At 41.9% G+C, this 21194-nt stretch overlaps 1 protein-coding gene and 1 long non-coding RNA gene across 13 annotated transcripts in view; both read right to left on the bottom strand.

Annotated features, from left to right (window-relative positions):
• The window catches only part of prom1a (prominin 1a), a 252412-nt gene that overhangs the window by 193289 nt on the left and 37929 nt on the right, over positions 1 to 21194 (bottom strand). The window lies entirely within an intron of this gene.
• Positions 7961 to 18085, bottom strand: LOC117520739. The gene is made up of 3 exons (XR_004563748.1): positions 18072 to 18085; positions 14531 to 14537; positions 7961 to 8070 (listed from the first exon to the last, which is right to left on the bottom strand). It is a non-coding gene; the product is annotated as an uncharacterized LOC117520739 (long non-coding RNA).

The raw sequence follows: 21194 nt of genomic DNA on the forward strand, positions 1-21194 counted from the left end.
TTAGCTAAACATGGCAGAGTTTGTTTTGCTGATGAGCAAAGATTCAAACGAGCTAATTGGCGGTGCTAATTCTTCTAACACATACAAAAAACATCCACTATGCCAGGGGTGGGCAACTTGGTGGGCATGAAGAGCTGTTAGGATGAAAACCTGGACAAATTTCTGATGGACTGAGGAAGTACAGAAAGTTTCTGTTTATAAATTAATATAATATCAAATGACAAGGATCTATGTTAGCTGTTATATAAAACAAATAATGTTTTTACATTCTTTCAATGCAACATTCCATCTTTCACCTCATTAAATATTTCTACCATAGAACTCAAACATTATTTGTATAATTTTTTTTTATATTTGCACCTCACAAATTGTACACTGTTACTAAAACTCGTTTCAAAGTTGCACAGCATTGCTTTTAAATCAAATCACCATCTGTTACTATTTGTGCATCTTATCAACCTTCAGACTGTGTTCGCCGCCTCAGTGCACTATTCTCTGGATGCTTCCAAACAGTCTTCCAGAACAGCCGACGCCATCTGTTGCACACGGACTTTGAACACTGCCTGCTGGTCTAAAACTGCGTCTCTGTGCACAGTTTGAGGGTCTGTCACCCTTTAAACCCTCATGCACTGTGGACATCTGAGGTCCCGCTGCAACAGTGGCAATATTCCACTCTGCAGGACATTGGCATCATCACTATTATTGCCTTGTGGTTTATGATATGATGCATTGCACCATTTTTTTTAACGTCTCTGCTGAGGAATTAGGCCAATAATGACAAAAGCGGTGAACAAACACCAGCTCATAAAATCATTACACATTTCAGCACATGTGGAACAAATGGAACATTTGCAAATTTTAGCTGTCTGGGGATTCATCATGCAAACTAACTGTATTCACAGATGTGCAATTCTGCTAAATACATCTAATTATGAATATATTTGTAACTGGCTAAATAATTCAGAAAAACAAGGATTCTAAGCATTAGATATATTTTGGGACACTGCATGATCACCCCTCCATGCTCCAGCTTAAAGAATTGGATAGTTGGTCAGCCTCAATGAGCATATCAAAGTGCACGGTCAGCGGCAGACTGCCCCAAATGTATTCAGGGTGTTGGCTCAAGGACACTTCAGCAGAGCAGATGCCTGCTGTCATGGGATTTGAACCCTGACCTTCCAGTTGAAGGATGTTCTCTTCAGTCGGTTTGCCACCATCGTGCATTTTAACAGTGCCTGCAGCATCAGCCAGTCATGCACATGTGATATGACAGACCTGAGGATAATCTCAATCAGGCTGGTCCTCTGCAGCAGCGACATTTTTATTTTATTTTTTTAAGGAGAGACTATAATGACTGCAGAAGGTTACTGCACCAAGTGAAGGATTATCTTGGTGTCTTGCTAATGCTTGGACACTGAGATCAACATGCAAATTGGGGCGGTATCAGTGTCAAGGTTGGGATTTCTTCGGACTGTCGTGGTGAAGGTGGACATGAGTCGGAAGGGAGTGTTTGCAATTTACAAGGAGCTTTAGATATCAGTCTTTGCATCAAGACCATAACAACAATCAGATCATTGATACAGACAAAAAACAAAGCATTGTAAGAATCTCAAAACTGAACCGCTTCGTGCAAATAAAATGCTAGTCGAGGTTGTTCCAACATCAGATAAGGATGCCATATGTGCGCCTCCCTTTGGAGGTATTCTGGCCATATCTAACAGGGAAAAGAGTCTGAGGTGGTGGGAATATATGTCTCATCTGGTTTGTGAACGCTTTTAGGACCCCGAGGAGGAGCTGGAGGTTTGGGCCGAGAAGAAAAATATCTCTGCTAGCTTCCTTGGCATGTTGCCAGTATGACCTGACCCAGGAAAAAGCAGTTTAAACAGGACGGGTGATGTAATGCAACGGGACACAATATCAAAGTGATGAATTGCATTACAGCTTCTAGTTCCAGTGGCGCTTGGCTGTTCAGACATTTTGGATTCAGATTTGCTTCTTCTTGGGGGTTTGAAAGGAAGGAAGAATATTTATTTTTGTCTCTACACAAACAGTGAAGACAGTGGATTGGAACATGCTAAACTGATAAAGAACAAGACATGGACAAAGCACATGCCCTCTGCAGAAAACTGTATATAAACTGTACCTTCCAACAATTCCAAAGTTGTCTCACAGATGTGGTCCATGAAAGATAACATTTAACATCGATAAAAAGCATTTTTTAGGCTTAATTAGTCCCATTATCAATTGGATGATTTTGTGAGATGTAACAACAAAATCAGTCACTAAACAGATCCTGATTCACATAAGAATGATGCTTATCTTTGGACATCTTCGGAAGGAGAGTTTGAAAATTCATCCCGCATGGGATAAAAGTTCATCTCAGGTTACTTCCCCCGCCAAGACTGGTACCCATTTACAGGTGGGTTGATTTGGGACAGTGCATATGAAGAATCTTGTCCAAGGACAGACACAGGTTGCCTAATGGACACAACTGGAATTGAATCCAAGGCAAGGCAACATAGGTGCATGTCAGAAAATAGGAAAATTGTGGAAATGTTCTTTTTTTAGATAATTCATAGAATGAAAATTGTATATATATTCTTGGCTTATTCCATATAAACTAAAACGTTTCAGGCATTTTTATTTTAATTTTGATACAGCCTGACTCCCCCCTCCAACAAACAAACAAACAAAAAAAACAAATAGAAAATGAGCATCTCAAAATATTCTATTTCATTTCTAGTCACAATTTTTGCAGTATAAACACCATGAATCTCTCGGTCTTATCAAATAAGCACAATCCCAATCGTGGAAGACTAATGACTTGAAAGTTGTCCAGATAACGCTTATTGATACCCTCCACAAGAAGGGTAAACCACAGAAGGTCACTGCTGAAAGGACTGACTGTTCAGAGTGCTGTACCAAAGCATATTCATGGAAAGCTGACTGGAAGGGAAAAGTGTGGTAGGAAAAGATGCACAAGCAACAGGGATCACTGCAGCCTTGAGAACACTGTTAAACAAAGCCAATTCAACAACTTGGGATGTCTTCACAAGGAGTAGACTGAGGCTGGGGTCCGTGTATCAGAACCACCATGCACAGACATGTCCAGGAAATGAGCTCCAAGTGTTGCTTTCTTACTGTCAAAACCATTGCTCAGTGTTCTTTTGCAGATGAAATAAAATGTTGAATTTAATTTGGAAATGAAGGTCCCAGAGTCTGGAGGAAGAGTGGAGAGGCACAGAATGCAATATGCTTGAAGTCCAGTGTAAAGTTTCCACATTCCGTGGTGATTTGGCACCATGTCATCTGCTGGTGTTGGTCCACTGTGTTTGATCAAGTCCAAAGTCAATGCAACCATCTACCAGGAAATGTTAGAACACTTCATGCTTTAATATGTTGACAAGCTTTAGATGCCGATTTCCTTTTCCAGCAGGACTTGGCACCTGCCCATAGTGCCAAAATTGCTAGTTGCTGCTTTGTTGACCATGGGTTTACTATACCTGATTGGCCACATACATAATACCCTAAATGTTCTCTGTTAGGTATTGTCAAGAGGAAGAGACACCAGACCCAACACCTCAGCAGTGCCCCATGCTGATTAACTCCATCCCACGTCCCACTGATTCAGCAATTCATTCAAAAAGCATTCCAGCCAAGGTTTGAGTGCATAAATAAACATACTTTTCAGAGGTTTGACATTTCTGTATTGTAAATGCTTTTTTATTGATGTTATGAAATATTAGAAAATTTTGAGATACGCATTTTCAATTTTTTTGTAGGCTGTAGGCTGAACTGTAAGCTGTAATTTTCAAAATTAAAATAAAATAAATGCTTGAAACACACACCTTCAACTGCTTATCCAAAATTGGGTCATGGGGGTCTGGAGCCTATTCCAGCAGTCACAGGACGTGAAGTGGGGTACACCCTGGACAGGACACCAGTCTGTCACAAGGCCACATGTAGACAAACAAACACATTCACACCCGCATGTATAGTGGCTGTAATCTGCATTGTGTTGTGTTCTTTGGCTCCTCCTATTTGCTTCCCTCGGGATGCAAACTCACGATCCCCAACATGGGAGGCAGACTCTCAAACCAGAAGGCTAAAACCCAGGGCTCCAACCTTGTGGCCAGAGAATCACTTTTGCTGTTGGGGAGTGAGGTTTACTTACTACATATGCACAGCGACTCCTGCTGGCTCCTGTTACACACGCACACCTACGGACAATTTAAAGTTTCCAATTCACCTAATTTGCATGTCATTGGATGTGGGAGGAGGGAGGGTTCCCACACAGAGGGAACCCACGCAAACTCCACACAGAAAGGCCACAGGTGGGAATCAATCCCATGACCTTCTCACTGTGAGGCAACAGTGCTAACCACTAAGCCACTGTGATGCACTGTTTGAAACATTTTAGTTTCAATGTAATGACTCAAGAATATATATATAATTTTCAACTTTCTGAAATACCCGACAATACCTGTACTGAACATTTTCTCTATATTCAAATTTTTTTTTCCTGTATAATGGTAGTCCAACTCCTATATGTCACAAAACCACCTGCTCTGCAGATTTAGACTGCAAACCTGACATCACTATGTAATTAAGAGAAACATGAGACAATGACGACAACAAAAAAGGCGGCAATTTCACTTTATTAATATATTGATGTAGATGGCTCCTGACCTATATGTTGTCAAGAAGCTTCTGGGAAGAGCTAATCAAGTGTCACTGGACAGAAAAAGCATTTAACATTGCCATGCTTTGTGTGGCAATGAAGATCCACGTCTTATGGCTCTGAAACTTGATAGTCTCTCCAGAAAATTCTTGGGTACTGCTGGAATGACTTTGTGTCCAATGAGTTTTTGTTGAAGGAAAGTCATATTAGGCACTGTCGTGGAAAGTCAGTTACAACATTACTGCCATGAGCCATGTTTCCCAAAGCGTGATCCAGTATAAAAGGTGCCACAGTGTTGAGGACTGCAACAACTGGTGAAGCCTAAGGGAACACCCATGCTTCAGGAAACACCCATGTTTCACACGGTGATTTCCACAAGGTGTCAATGAACCGGTGCCTGAGTGGCTGCCGATCAGGATTCAGGGTAGTTCTATAGTGCAGCTGATGTGATGATGGGTGACACCAATGGATGCTCCCAGATCTGATCGTGCTGCAGGAAAAAAAAAAAAAAAAAATGGCTTTTGCTGCTTTGGCTGTAATCTCTACTCACAACATGAAAGATATAAAATTGAAATATCTGCCGGTTTGTGATTCCAGTAGAAGTCTGTGATGCGCATCACAAAGCACTTTGATCTTTTTGTCCTCTTTTGATGTCTTCTACTTTGATTTCTCTCAAGTCTTTGTGTCCTTCAGTGAACACCAAAGACTCTTCATGTCTTTGTGATGGGAAGAATTTTTTATTTATTTTTTTTAAAAGCCCGTGAGCTGCATCTTTCCACGCGTGGTATGTTGAATGTCAACATGGATGAAGTCAAATCTGAGCTGCGAGTTCACCACAGGCTGCAGTGTGCAGCACACTGTGGAGATTCAGTGCACCGTGGGCGCATCCAAATCAGTTTTGGGCTGTAACTTAAATGTCATTGGTAAAATGCATAGAAACAGTATTCTTCTTCTTTGTATGTATTAGATTTAAAATATTCAAAGAACATTTAACTTCATGACGCTTATTAACAAGAGAAAGACTTTAAGCAAAACCATATCTCAGCAACTTGTTAAAAATTCTTGTTTTTTTATTCTGGAAGACCCTGATACCTGTACGGTCTTGAATATGGTTTTTCGTCAGCTTATTGGCTTTCGGACTCACAGGACTTTGGACACTGGCCGTTTCATCTCTGTTAGAAGATAATAAACTGAGCTAAATGAATTGCTATTATAAAACGTAAAAAAAACTGACTGCATAAGAATGCACACTTTTAAAGTCAGCTTAAGTCGTGCACAAGTGTGATGCACCATTACATCCACCTCACCACGGAACCACACTAGGTCCTAGATGGCAACTGCCCAAGCAGACAACTGGTCCATCCCCACCTCCTGAAAGTAACTATCTACCTGCCGCAGTCAGGTCAAACTTGGGCATTCCGTTGGCTTTCTCCGGCTGCTGGATTCCCCAACACTGAGGCACCTTAGTGCTGGATCATGCCCAGAGAAATATGCTGCCCAGTTGTAGCTAACGTTTCATCACAATGCAAGTAACACTCCATATCTTAGTTTCCCTAAGTAACTGTTTATTTGACACAAAACCATTTGAGCAGTACCCAAGGATCTTCAAAAGAGACCTAGTACCAAAGACATCTAGTTGTCGCCTTTGGTCACTGGCGTCCATCTCACTATCATACAGTAAAACAGGAGACACCAAGACCTTACCACCTTGATGTTCTTGGTTGTCCCTAAATCCTGGCACTAGAAATAAAGCTAATTGGGTATTTGTAGTGGTTTGACCCTAATCTTTGGAATAGCTGACCTTTATATTAGAACTGTGCAGACCCTAGAAATGTCTAAGTCACCGTTGAAGACCCATTTATATTCACTGGCATTTGATTTGAGTTTAACTCCTTGACATCATTTTGTTTTGGACTGCAAGTTAAATTGTTCTTATTTACTTTATTTAGTTTTACACTTGTTTAGCTTTGTTTTGGTATTTTAAACCTGCTGCATCTTAGAAGATTTATGGAGGAGTAAATTTACATACAATCACAATGAAACATGACGGAGTTTAAGTCCTTAAAAGAATTGAAAAAAATTGGAATGTGTAGATGTGCAACACTCATTGAAACTCATGCACATAGAATGGAGTTATATCCCAACTGTAAGATAAGTCCTCCCAGCTTCTCCCCATTTCACAAGGAACCCAATTCTGCTCTGAAAACAAGCAGACGAATCACTTCGCCACTACGCTACCCAGTTATACCAAAACCTAGGGTCCTAGGGTCCACTGGTCCTAACCTCTTAAAATCATTTGATGGAGTATATTACAACCCCAAACTGATTTTAAAGTTCACAAATAAATGTAATAAATGTAAAACTGTAATAGCTAACAAACCAGATCCAGTTTTGTTCAATTTGCAAAAATAAAACATGATTCTGTTGACAAACACCATTAATCACCTTCAATTGTACTGTTGTCTATAAATCTACTGAACTGAAAATCAATAAGTAATGTTAATTTACCATAATTTCTTTGTTTTTTTAAATAGTCACTTTTGCAACATTACTTAACCTACTTTAGTGCATGTGAATGTGCATAGTGCATAGTGAATGAAAATTGTGAAATCTGAGGAAAATTCGCAGGGGGTCTCAGGGGAGCAGCTCTCCAGGAGCCTGGGTTTAGGGCCCGTGGGGCCCAAGAAACCACATTAATTTTGTATTTAATAATACATTTTCAGCATCTCCTGGAAGAAAAAATCTCAAAGGAAGTGCATATTTAAATGATTCTCGATTCAACCTTTCATTTGAACTGTCAATGATAATGTTGAAATAACAGAATATGACATGGAAGTTGGACCTGAAATGATTTTGCTCTTAATTGGAAACCAAATTATACATTAACTCATAACAATTAAACTACATGAAATTCATGAAGACTGAAAAGACTTAAAGCATTTCAAAAACCACAGGTAAAGCTTGTAGAATATTTTGAAAATCATTGTAAAATATCAATAACATACCTTATAGTAAAAAAGTCACATATCCTAGTGCAAATTCCTGTAAATCTATTCAAAGCCACAATGTATTTTTTCCAATGAAAGAAAGTCTACATTAATTTAAAAAAGTCACCTAATCTTGTCTGAAATCCTGTTTGAACAGTGCAATGTTTATTTAAAAATTTTTTTTTGTTTATTTTTCAGATTAAAAAAATTCTTACTGTGTTTCTTGAGGGCACAAGATGCAGGGAGCTTTTCCCATTTATCTGTGTTCATGACGACGAACTTTAAATACAGCTCAATGCCAATTCCACGGATTTTTGTCCTTATCAAACTTTTTCAAACTGTGATTCTCACCATCTTCCCTCTCTCCAATGTCGCTCCGTGACACAGACATGCTGCAAAATTCTTCTTTTAAAAAGGTATGTGATGTCCACATGCTACATTTAGCTTGGAGCAGCTGCACAGCATCACCATAGCAACCAACCAGTCCCGCTTTACAACAACCGTTGCTACAGCCATGCTTTGAGAGAGGGATTTTTCTCCGCCGACTTCCTCGGATCCGAGGACACAGATTTGAATCTGTTATACAGATCAGTGTCCGCGGACTTATAAAACTTGCATGATGTCGGAAAAAAAGAACGCTTTGCGATAAGCATTTAAAAAAAAAAACTGACGATCATGATTACACAGTACACACTAAACTATTGCATATATTCACAGATATTGTGGATTGTGTTAGACACAGATGAGGACCAGCAAACATCTTATTTTGGGACATGTTGGCATTGTTTAACATGATAATTTGCAATTATTTTATATCATCTATTTTATATATCATTTTAAATAGGAACGTTGGCGCAGTGAGACATGTCTGGCCTTGTTCAGGCAGGAACATGTAAACCAGGCCTTTAGTTTCCAAGCAATTCTTGCTACTATGTACTGGTCATCAACATTGTTTGCGTAGGTTTTTTTTTTTTTTTTTTTTTGCTGACCAACTCACTTCAGGGAGCATTAATAGGGCACCGCAGTCTCGTTTGAGGGTGGCGCTAAAGGGGTAAAATATGACGCGTATGACGTATTACCTGTACTTCCGGGGGGAAACCCATTTTCAATGGGTTTTTGGGTAAATTACACACAACAAAGTGAAAATGCAAAGAAAAAGTGACGATGCAGTGGAAAGTGGGCATGTGCTGCGGTTTGTTTGACGTCTCCCATCTGCCTCATCTTTTCTTCTCCACTGGGAACTGAAAAATAAATACTTTTTGTGACTGCTTCGGTGACTGCAGCCGAAAACACAAACAGTACACCATTTTTCCGTGTGAACTTACACTGTGTATATACTGCACAACAGGGCAGAGGTCCCCGTAAGTGGTCAAATCCCACTATATCACACAGGGTTCAAGCCAGACTGTGGTGCCCTATACAGTGACGATGTTCACTTAGCAGCACTTAGCTAATGTCTTTATTTTGAAATTACTTTCAGTGTTTATTTACTGTTGTTTTCACCGCTATCTCCAAGTCTGTCATCGTGGAGGAGCATGAAAATTTCAGGAATGTGATGGTCCCACAGCAGAAAAGAATTTCACACTGTAAGGGGCATTCCCTGCAGTGTAAGACTACGCCAGGAGCCAGTCAGTCTCACAGAGAAAGACGTAAAGGTTTATCCGATTTTAGAGAAGAGTGTCCATGAAGAGTCGGAGAGAAAGTGACGGCAAGCGAAAACGATGGCCCGTTCTGTTTACGATCTAAATGGATGAGCTATGATATGGACATAAGACTTGTAACAGCTACCAGCCATTAATGTTGGCGAGGTTTCCCGCATCTGGAACTTGTAGAACTTGGAAGTATCCAAAGGAGACAACAACTTTGTTTACATACGAGGTCTATTAGAAAAGTATCCGACCTTATTATTTTTTTCAAAAACCATATGGATTTGAATCATGTGTGATTGCGTCAGACAAGCTTGAACCCTCGTGCGCATGCGTGAGTTTTTCCATGCCTGTCGGTTGCGTCATTCGCCTGTGAGCAGGCTTTGAGTGAGAAGTGGTCCACCCCCTCGGCAGATTTTCATTGTCAGGAAATGGCGGAATGATTTGGGCTTTTTTTCCATCAGACTTTTTTCAGAAACTGTTAGAGACTGGCAGCTGGAAACCATTAGAAAAATTTATCTGGCTTTCGGTGAAAATGTTACGGGCTTGGTAGAGAATAAGGAGTGTTACTGTTGCTTTAAGGACAGCCCCCAGCGGCTGTGGGGCGCGCCGCGCTCCGAAGCCGCCATCGACAGGCTGAACGACCATTTCATTTCTAAACGGATGGCTGTCTGGATCCGTGACCATCGTGTGCCATTTCTCTGGTTATCACAAGAGCTGGACATCAACCATTTTCCGGCAGATTTCACTTTTAACAAGAGATTTTGTCATGGAAAGCCGAGCAGAGGCTTCGTGCGTCACCATGGATTCGCTACTGGAGCGAGACAAAACCACCTCTGTTTTGGTCTCACAGGACGGCTTTGAGATGGCGTTCAGATAGCTGTCAGTGGTTTTTCCATCAAGTGATTATCTGATAAATTGTGGATGTGCCTGGACATGCCAGAACATGTTCCGTGAGGCTTCATTACGGCATTGCCTTGCGCCATGCGGCACCGCGCGAAGCCTCCGCTCCTCTTTCCATGACAAAAACTCCTGTAACAGTGGAATGTGCCATTCATTTCCAAACTGGACGCTGTGTTTTATCCGGGACGTCGTGTGACTAGCACAGGAATTGTGAAAAGATGTGGACATCAGCACTTTTTCGGCACATTGAGACAGACGTGCAGAGGAATTCCACGCGTGACGGCGGTGCTGCATGGCTCAAAGCAACGCCGTGATGAAGCCTCACGGGATATGTTCTGGCATGTCCAGGCACATCCACAATTTCTCGGATAATCACTCGATGGAAAAACCACCGACAGCTGTCTGAACGCCATCTCAAAGCCGTCCTGTGAGACCAAAACGGAGGTGGTTTTGTCTCGCTCCAGTAGCGAATCCATCATGACGTGCGAAGCCTACGCTCGGCTTTCCATGACAAAATCTCTTGTTAAAAGTGAAATCTGCCGGAAAATGGTTGATGTCCAGCTCTTGTGATAACCAGAGAAATGGCACACGATGGTCACGGATCCAGCCAGCCATCCGTTTAGAAATGAAATGGTCGTTCAGCCTGTCGATGGCGGCTTCAAAGCGGCGTGCCCCACAGCCGCTGGGGTCGTCCTTAAAGCAACAGTAACACTCCTTATTCTATGTCAAGCCCGTAACATTTTCACCGAAAGCCAGATACATTTTTCTAATGGTTTCCAGCTGCCAGTCTCTAACAGTTTCTGAAAAAATTCTGATGGAAAAAAAGCCCAAATCATTCCGCCATTTCCTGACAATGAAAATCCGCCAAGGGGGTGGACCACTCCTCACTCAAAGCCTGCTCACAGGCGAATGACGCAACCGACAGGCGTGGAAAAACTCACGCATGCGCACGAGGGTTCAAGCTTGTCTGATGCAATCACACGTGATTCAAATCCATAAGGTTTTTGAAAAAAATAATAAGGTCGGATACTTTTCTAATAGACCTCATACGACAATGTGTGAAACCGGAGCAGCGTCAGACAGCAGAATGATATTCTACATGGCTGCTGTTTGCTAATCCTGGAGAAGCAAAACCAGCGGGATACGGCTGTTTCAGGGTATGCATTTATTACTACTTTGTTTGTCCTTATCCAGTCTTCAATCATCTGAATACATCACAGGTTACAAAGGAGATGGAGCCCAAAATATGTTGGTCTGCCAGCCTCAGACAATTCAATCAAAAACAAATAGTGCACCCCTATAGCAGTACGTAAGTACCTATATGTGGGTTGGGAGAATTCATGAAGCCTTGTTGTTAATTGAAGGGTCCCGATGCCTACTAAGACCACAGTTTCTGGTTATCTGAAGTGCATGAAAGAGGGCTGATACATTTTTTTTGACACACTGCATGTGGGAATGAGCTGAACCTCAACATCTCGGCCTTAATACCTGCTAATGGGTTTCCCTGGCAACTGTTACTTGCTTTGGATTAAAGCCAGATTTTCACAAGGCTGCTGTATCTAACCTCCAGCTTGGCATGGTGTCTTAAGGAAAAGCAATACAGACACTAATGAGAAAGCACTTTCCAACAGGGCTCTCTGCATGACAGTAGCCAGCATCATCTCCCCCACCGCATTCCCACACAGGTGGGAAGCAATACCGTTAGAAATTAAATAGAAGCATCTATTACACCTCTGTTATCAAGTGATTACAGATTCATCCATCAGCAACAGGGGAAATGACTCAAATCAATGAAACACTGTATGGAATTTTATCCTGTTATACATCCAAAACCATAAGACTGATTACGGTTTCTATTTTCAGGCATGATATTGACCCAACGTTGACATTAATGATTTTTGTTTTCCTCTTACGCTGCGTTTACACATAACGACAAGTCACGAATGCCACGAAGTACACATTCTTGGCCACTGATCACGAATATGATTATTCGGGGCAGAGGCGTCAGGTGGATCAAACAGTCACACACTGTTGGGCTCTTGCTTGCCTCTACTGGTGGTTGGCTCTCACTGTGGTATTGTATCACTTCCTGTTCCGGAGCACAGCGGTGTTTTGCTGTATCTGTTAGCTGTTTAATCTGCGCAGTTAGATTGATCTAGTTACCTAGATAACGATTTGCTTCACAGTGTAATCTTCACGTGCCTTAACTAAAGCACTCCCTCTACTGAATCACCTCTAAATTATTTACACATTATTCACTTTGTGTGTTTTTAGGACTCCGCTAGCTTAGCACAGCTACTAGCTCTTAGCCGGTTCAGCATGGCGGCTTCTCCTGTCTCTCCCGCACTTTTCTGCTCTGGGTGTGAAAAGTTTAGTTATTCCTCGGCCCTCCTTTAGCAGTAATGGTACTTGTAATAAGTGTAGCTTATTTGTAGCTTTGGAGGCCAGGCTGGGCGAATTGGAGACTCGGCTCCGCACCGTGGAAAATTCTACAGCTAGCCAGGCCCCTGTAGTCGGTGCAGACCAAGGTAGCTTAGCCACCGTTAGTTTCCCTCTGGCAGATCCCGAGCAGCCGGGAAAGCAGGCCGACTGGGTGACTGTGAGGAGGAAGCGTAGCCCTAAACAGAAGCCCCGTGTACCCCGCAACCCGTTCACATTTCTAACCGTTTTTCCCCACTCGGCGACACACCCGCCGAGGATCAAACTCTGGTTATTGGCGACTCTGTTTTGAGAAATATGAAGTTAGTGACACCAGCAACCATAGTCAATTGTCTTCCGGGGGCCAGAGCAGGTGACATTGAAGGAAATTTGAAACTGCTGGCTAAGGCTAAGCGTAAATTTGGTAAGATTGTAATTCACGTCGGCAGTAATGACACCCGGTTACGCCAATCGGAGGTCACTAAAATTAACACTGAATCGGTGTGTAACTTTGCAAAAACAATGTCGGACTCTGTAGTTTTCTCTGGGCCCCTCCCCAATCGGACCGGGAGTGACATGTTTAGCCCCATGTTCTCCTTGAATTGCTGTCTGTCTGAGTGGTGTCCAAAAAATGAGGTGGGCTTCATAGATAATTGGCAAAGCTTCTGGGGAAAACCTGGTCTTGTTAGGAGAGACGGCATCCATCCCACTTTGGATGGAGCAGCTCTCATTTCTAGAAATCTGGCCAATTTTCTTAAATCCTCCAAACCGTGACTATCCAGGGTTGGGACCAGGAAGCAGAGTTGTAGTCTTACACACCTCTCTGCAGCTTCTCTCCCCCTGCCATCCCCTCATTACCCCATCCCCGTAGAGACGGTGCCTGCTCCCAGACCACCAATAACCAGCAAAAATCTATTTAAGCATAAAAACTCAAAAAGAAAAAATAATATAGCACCTTCAACTGCACCACAGACTAAAACAGTTAAATGTGGTCTATTAAACATTAGGTCTCTCTCTTCTAAGTCCCTGTTAGTAAATGATATAATAATTGATCAACATATTGATTTATTCTTCCTTACAGAAACCTGGTTACAGCAGGATGAATATGTTAGTTTAAATGAGTCAACACCCCTGAGTCACACTAACTGCCAGAATGCTCGTAGCACGGGCCGAGGCGGAGGGTTAGCAGCAATCTTCCATTCCAGCTTATTAATTAATTAAAAACCCAGACAGAGCTTTAATTCATTTGAAAGCTTGACTCTTAGTCTTGTCCATCCAAATTGGAAGTCCCAAAAACCAGTTTTATTTGTTGTTATCTATCGTCCTCCTGGTCGTTACTGTGAGTTTCTCTGTGAATTTTCAGACCTTTTGTCTGACTTAGCTCAGATAAGATAATTATAGTGGGCGATTTTAACATCCACACAGATGCTGAGAATGACAGCCTCAACACTGCATTTAATCTATTATTAGACTCAATTGGCTTTGCTCAAAATGTAAATGAGTCCACCCACCACTTTAATCATATCTTAGATCTTGTTCTGACTTATGGTATGGAAATTGAAGACTTAACAGTATTCCCTGAAAACTCCCTTCTGTCTGATCATTTCTTAATAACATTTACATTTACTCTGATGGACTACCCAGCAGTGGGGAATAAGTTTCATTACACTAGAAGTATTTCAGAAAGCGCTGTAACTAGGTTTAAGGATATGATTCCTTCTTTATGTTCTCTAATGCCATATACCAACACAGTGCAGAGTAGCTACCTAAACTCTGTAAGTGAGATAGAGTATCTCGTCAATAGTTTTACATCCTCATTGAAGACAACTTTGGATGCTGTAGCTCCTCTGAAAAAGAGAGCTTTAAATCAGAAGTGCCTGACTCCGTGGTATAACTCACAAACTCGCAGCTTAAAGCAGATAACCCGTAAGTTGGAGAGGAAATGGCGTCTCACTAATTTAGAAGATCTTCACTTAGCCTGGAAAAAGAGTCTGTTGCTCTATAAAAAAGCCCTCCATAAAGCTAAGACATCTTACTACTCATCACTAATTGAAGAAAATAAGAACAACCCCAGGTTTCTTTTCAGCACTGTAGCCAGGCTGACAAAGAGTCAGGGCTCTATTGAGCCGAGTATTCCTTTAACTTTAACTAGTAATGACTTCATGACTTTCTTTGCAAATAAAATTTTAACTATTAGAGAAAAAATTATTCATAACCATCCCAAAGACATATCTTTATGTTCGGCTGCTTTCAGTAATGCTGGTATTTGGTTAGACTCTTTCTCTCCGATTGTTCTGTCTGAGTTATTTTCAATAGTCACTTCCTCCAAACCATCAACATGTTTATTAGACCCCATTCCTACCAGGCTGCTCAAGGAAGCCTTACCATTAATTAATGCTTCAATCTTAAATATGATCAATCTATCTTTATTAGTTGGCTATGTACCACAGGCTTTAAGGTGGCAGTAATTAAACCATTACTTAAAAAGCCATCACTTGACCCAGCTATGTTAGCTAATTATAGACCAATCTCCAACCTTCCTTTTCTCTCAGAAATTCTTGAAAGGGTAGTTGTAAAACAGCTAACTGATTATCTTCAGAGGAATGGTCTATTTGAAGAGTTTCAGTCAGGTTTCAGAATTCATCACAGTACAGAAACAGCATTAGTGAAGGTTACAAATGATCTTCTTATGGCCTCAGACAGTGGACTCATCTCTGTGCTTGTTCTGTTAGACCTCAGTGCTGCTTTGATACTGTGACCATAAAATTTTATTACAGAGATTAGAGCATGCCATAGGTATTAAAGGCACTGCGCTGCGGTGGTTTGAATCATATTTATCTAACAGAGTACAATTTGTTCATGTAATGGGGAATCTTCTTCACAGACTAAGGTTAATTATGGAGTTCCACAAGGTTCTGTGCTAGGACCAATTTTATTCACTTTATACATGCTTCCCTTAGGCAGTATTATTAGACGGCATTGCTTAAATTTTCAGTGTTACGCAGATGATACCCAGCTTTATCTATCCATGAAGCCAGAGGACACACACCAATTAGCTAAACTGCAGGATTGTCTTACAGACATAAAGACATGGATGACCTCTAATTTCCTGCTTTTAAACTCAGATAAAACTGAAGTTATTGTACTTGGCCCCACAAATCTTAGAAACATGGTGTCTAACCAGATCCTTACTCTGGATACCATTACCCTGACCTCTAGTAATACTGTGAGAAATCTTGGAGTCATTTTTGATCAGGATATGTCATTTAAAGCGCATATTAAACAAATATGTAGGACTGCTTTTTTGCATTTACGCAATATCTCTAAAATTAGAAAGGTCTTGTCTCAGAGTGATGCTGAAAAACTAATTCATGCATTTATTTCCTCTAGGCTGGACTATTGTAATTCATTATTATCAGGTTGTCCTAAAGTTCCCTGAAAAGCCTTCAGTTAATTCAAAATGCTGCAGCTAGAGTACTAACGGGGACTAGAAGGAGAGAGCATATCTCACCCATATTGGCCTCTCTTCATTGGCTTCCTGTTAATTCTAGAATAGAATTTAAAATTCTTCTTCTTACTTATAAGGTTTTGAATAATCAGGTTCCATCTTATCTTAGGGACCTCATAGTACCATATCACCCCAATAGAGCGCTTCGCTCTCAGACTGCAGGCTTACTTGTAGTTCCTAGGGTTGTAAGAGTAGAATGGGAGGCAGAGGCTTCAGCTTTCAGGCTCCTCTCCTGTGGAACCAGCTCCCAATTCGGATCAGGGAGACAGACACCCTCTCTACTTTTAAGATTAGGCTTAAAACTTTCCTTTTTGCTAAAGCTTATAGTTAGGGCTGGATCAGGTGACCCTGAACCATCCCTTAGTTATGCTGCTATAGACTTAGACTGTTGGGGGGTTCCCATGATGCACTGTTTCTTTCTCTTTTTGCTCTGTATGCACCACTCTGCATTTAATCATTAGTGATTGATCTCTGCTCCCCTCCACAGCATGTCTTTTTCCTGGTTCTCTTCCTCAGCCCCAACCAGTCCCAGCAGAGGACTGCCCCTCCCTGAGCCTGGTTCTGCTGGAGGTTTCTTCCTGTTAAAAGGGAGTTTTTCCTTCCCACTGTCGCCAAGTGCTTGCTCACGGGGGGTCGTTTTGACCTTGGGGTTTTTACGTAATTATTGTATGGCCTTGCCTTACAATATAAGCGCCTTGGGGCAACTGTTTGTTGTGATTTGGCGCTATATAAATAAAATTGATGATGATGATGAGGTGTCCTCAGGAACTGCTGCAACCTGTTACCACACGTTACGATTAATGGCACGTGTTGCTGGAGAATTATCAGGAACCATTACACACGGTCAAGAATAGTGTTCGCGTTGTTGCGCACTATTGCGCGTAACAGCCCATTGTTAAGTTCTGTCACGTTGTGAACGAGGGTGAATTGTCTCCACACACACACCCATATTCATCCAACCGAATTCAGATCGCTCCAGTTTTTCACAAGAACTTTGTGACTGCATGCATAGTTGGGCTCTGTGCCATGGAGTGGCGCAGAGAGGCGGAGGAGGAGACGGACAGAGCCAGACGTGTGGCTTCATGCGGCTCTCGTCTCACGCATTTTCCCAAACATCAGGCACATGCAGCAGGTGGAACACCTGCAGGAGCACGCTGAAGAGCACTGAAATTAGACTTTTAGCCGACTTGGTGTCAGCAATCAAACTGAATGGGGTGCAGCAGGGTTTAATTGTGCGCACGCTTCTTCCTCCACCAGACTGGAGGAGGTGCAGGATGTCTGGCTGCACGTGAGTCTCCTCTCACTCCTCTGGTTGCTCAGACTCGTTCTCCCGCTCATCAGTTACAACAGCAGGTAGAACACCTGCAGGAGTGTCCTGAGGAGCTTCAGCAGGAACTGTGAAACAACACTTGGAGCCGAGTTTAATTGTGCGCACGTGACAGAAAACTGATTCGTCGTGGCGCGCAGTGAAATGTGACGCCGCGTTACAAGTCGTGTCAAAACTTGACAGTTTTCGTGTCACTTCGTAATAACGTGTGACAGTTTGGGCTCCAAGAACCATCACAGGAACCACTACGAATGTTGTCACGTTCTATTAAGGATCAATACTCATCAAGACGGATCAATACGCTCAGTTGCGACCTCCACGATGTGAGATGATATGAGGGTGGTGTGTGACATTCGTGGAAGATTTTTGACAGGCAAAAACATGCTCCACGAATATCAAGAATATCATGCACCAACACGCACTATTAAGAAACCTATTCAGATGCGTTAAGTCACATTAAGAATGTCAGGAATGTGTCATGAATGACATAAAAATGACATTTGTAATGCGTCAGGGTTATGTGTAAACGCACCTTTAGAACAGCATTTCTTCTTCAAATAATGCAAAAAATAAATAATACTAAATAGATTCGACAAATGACTTTGAAGCTCTAAACTGAGACATATGGTTCAGTGGGTTTGTTCCAGCAATAATGGAACAGATGGTTCCAACTTGGCAAAAGTCATATTTACTGTGCAATGCAGAAGTACAACCTCAAACAAAGTCAATCTTACAAACTTTGACCATGCAATCCAAGAAAGGCTCAATTAAAGTCAGGCTTACAAAATTCAGGTATCAGTGCCGGATGTCCTGGCTTTTTCTCTGGGAATTCTATCTGAGGTTCACTAGCTCCACTGCAGAAACCCAGGAAACCCCAAACTGTCAAAATTCTTGAGAAGGTTTTATCTTTTGTCTGCGTTATGGCCACATAAATCCACTAACCTCTGCTTTGATAACACCATCCCACCACCAGGAAATGTAATCTACAGCAGTGTCCCCTTAACCTTCTCCAGCCACTGTGATCCTCAACTCTGAGGCACTTGCAAGATGGATCGTACCCATAAAAACATGTCACGTGGTCAAAATGTCTTAGCGGACATTCCCTCACAATGCAAGTCATACTTCTCTTCTGAATCTCCCTAACGAACCCTTCATTTGACACCACATGAGTCCAACAGTACCCAAGAATCTTCTGAACAGACCTAGTACCACAGACAACCAGTCCAGTTTAGGTCATTGGTCAGAGTCCAAGTCTCACAAACACACACTAAGATGGGCAGCACGAGGACCTCGTTGGACCTTCGTTGTCCTGGAAAGGCATCAGAATCACTAAACACCTCTGAGTCCATAAACCCTTCCTGGGCGCATCTCAATCTCATAGGACGAGGACCCAGAGATGTAAACTTTACTGCTGAGATAAGTGAATGTCTCTACAAGTTTGACACTTTAACTGCATACAGATACGCGTCTGATGGCCAAGTCCAGGAAATCACTGAAATTCTCAAGCTTCGTCTTGACCCAACACAATCCTCAACCCAGACACTCTGATTTCTCACTCAACATCTTTTTGCAGTGGTGGAGATTCCAAATGAATACATTAGGACCTTTAAGACCTCGACTGTGACATATATGGAAAAAAATAAGCTTTTTGTCAGGTGATATCCAAAACATCAGATCTGTCATATCACTCCACAAGTTAGGATTCAGCCAAAGTGCCGTTGGGCAAAAGTTTAAACTGGAAGTGAGTCAGAACAAAATCCTGAAAATGTTGGCGTCTGTGTGCTTTTCTACATCTGACTGTATTGGCACGTGGTGCTTGTGCGTCAGTGAGTAGGTGTGATGGAGAAGGGGTGTCGAGAGCTCCTGCAGGCTTCCACACTGCAGCGAAAAGCTGTTACACAAATGTTAGAGAGAATATGTCACTGCTGATTGTCTTTGTGTGGGTGTCACTGATGGACATTTGTTGCGTCTCTGCTAATAACACCTCCTATGTGCAGGAAGGCAGCGGGCTGCAGAGCCGCTGTGATACAAAAAACGAACACGTCTGTCCAAAGAATCAGTCATTCAGAAAACTACAAAGACATTTTACATTATGTGATGTCAGGCAGCGACTTAGACAACGGGGGCTGTGTGCTAACTAAACACCACCGAATGTCTGGTTTAGTCGAGTTAGACTGATAGTCGGTGTGCAAGGACATTTATCATGATAATTGTATTGTGAAGTCTGTATCAGATAGCATACTATTTAGAAATACGCATTATTAACCTGTAAAATCATTAAAACCAATTAAGCTATGAATGAAAGCAAAAAAAACAAAAACAATAATGCACAACAGAATACATCAGCTGGTGAGAGGCACGCCGCAATGTGAAAGGCACACCACGGTATACACCAGCTTTCAAAAGGCGTGCCACGGTACACGTCAGCTTTTAAAAGGCGTGCCACGGTACACGTCAGCTTTTAAAAGGCGTGCCACGGTACACGTCAGTTTTTAAAAGGCGTGCCACGGTACACGTCAGTTTTTAAAAGGTGCATCACTATGCACGTCAACTTTCAAAAGGCGCGCCACAGTACACGCAGCTTTCAAAGGCACGCCATGGTACACGCAGTTTTCAAAAGGCGTGCCACAGTACACATCAGCTTGCAAGAAGCACTCCACATACACGACAGCTTTTAAAAGGTGCGCCGCGGTACACGTCACCTTTTAAAAGGCACAGCATGGTACACATCAGCTTGCGAGAAGCATGCCACAATACACGTCAGCTTTTAAAAGGCAAACCACGGTACACGTCACCTTTCAAAAGGCGCGCCACGGTACAGATCAGCCTTTAAAAGGCATGCCACTGTAAATGTTAGCATTCAAAAGGCACTCCACAGTCCATGTCAGCTTTCAAAAGGCATAACACGGTACACATCAGCTTGCGAGAGGCACGCCACGATAAACGTCAGCTTGCGAGAGGCGTGCCACAGTACACGTCAGCTTGCGAGAGATGCGCCACAGTACACGTCAGCTTGCCAAAGGCACTCCATGGTACACGTCAGCTTGGCAAAGGTGCCATGGTGCATGTCAGCTTTCAAAAGGCACGCCAGGGTACACGTCAGCTTGCGAGAGGCTTTCATTTACAATGTTACAAAGATGTATTTTGATGCATCTGTTATGAACGCAGCTAACAGGTATTTTATTATGATTAACTGGTTCGTCATTTATTTTGTAACATGTCTCATAGTTATTTCAAAATGTTATCATAATTTAACAGTGCACAAAGGAATGTCATCAAGGATGTTGTTTGGCCTTTCCAATGGTCCAAACCCAAAAGATATTCAATTTATACTGATATAAAACCATAAGAGCAAATTGTTGCATTCAAGCAACTCGCCCAGCTTACAATTTGTTTGAAACAAATGATTAAAAATGAAATAAGTTTTGATTTATCAATTATTATTATAATTTACATAAATTATCAATTTATACTAATCCTGTTCTAAAAATCGCTTTTGCCCATACTTCCTAGAAGCGCTCAAACATTTTGGGGGCCTATATTGTGTTTTAAACTCCCTGTGCTGATAACAGCGTAGGGCTCGAACAGCAAAAATATAGATGAGTTGGTGAATGAGTGAGTTATTCCATCTTAATAAGCTTGTGAAACAATAATTCAAATACAATAAATTCTAACATCTTGTACATCTCAAATTTAAAATGTCATATAACGAACACAACTGAAT

The sequence above is a fragment of the Thalassophryne amazonica genome, chromosome 11 (genome assembly GCF_902500255.1).
Source record: "Thalassophryne amazonica chromosome 11, fThaAma1.1, whole genome shotgun sequence".
Taxonomy (NCBI): Eukaryota; Metazoa; Chordata; class Actinopteri; order Batrachoidiformes; family Batrachoididae; genus Thalassophryne; species Thalassophryne amazonica.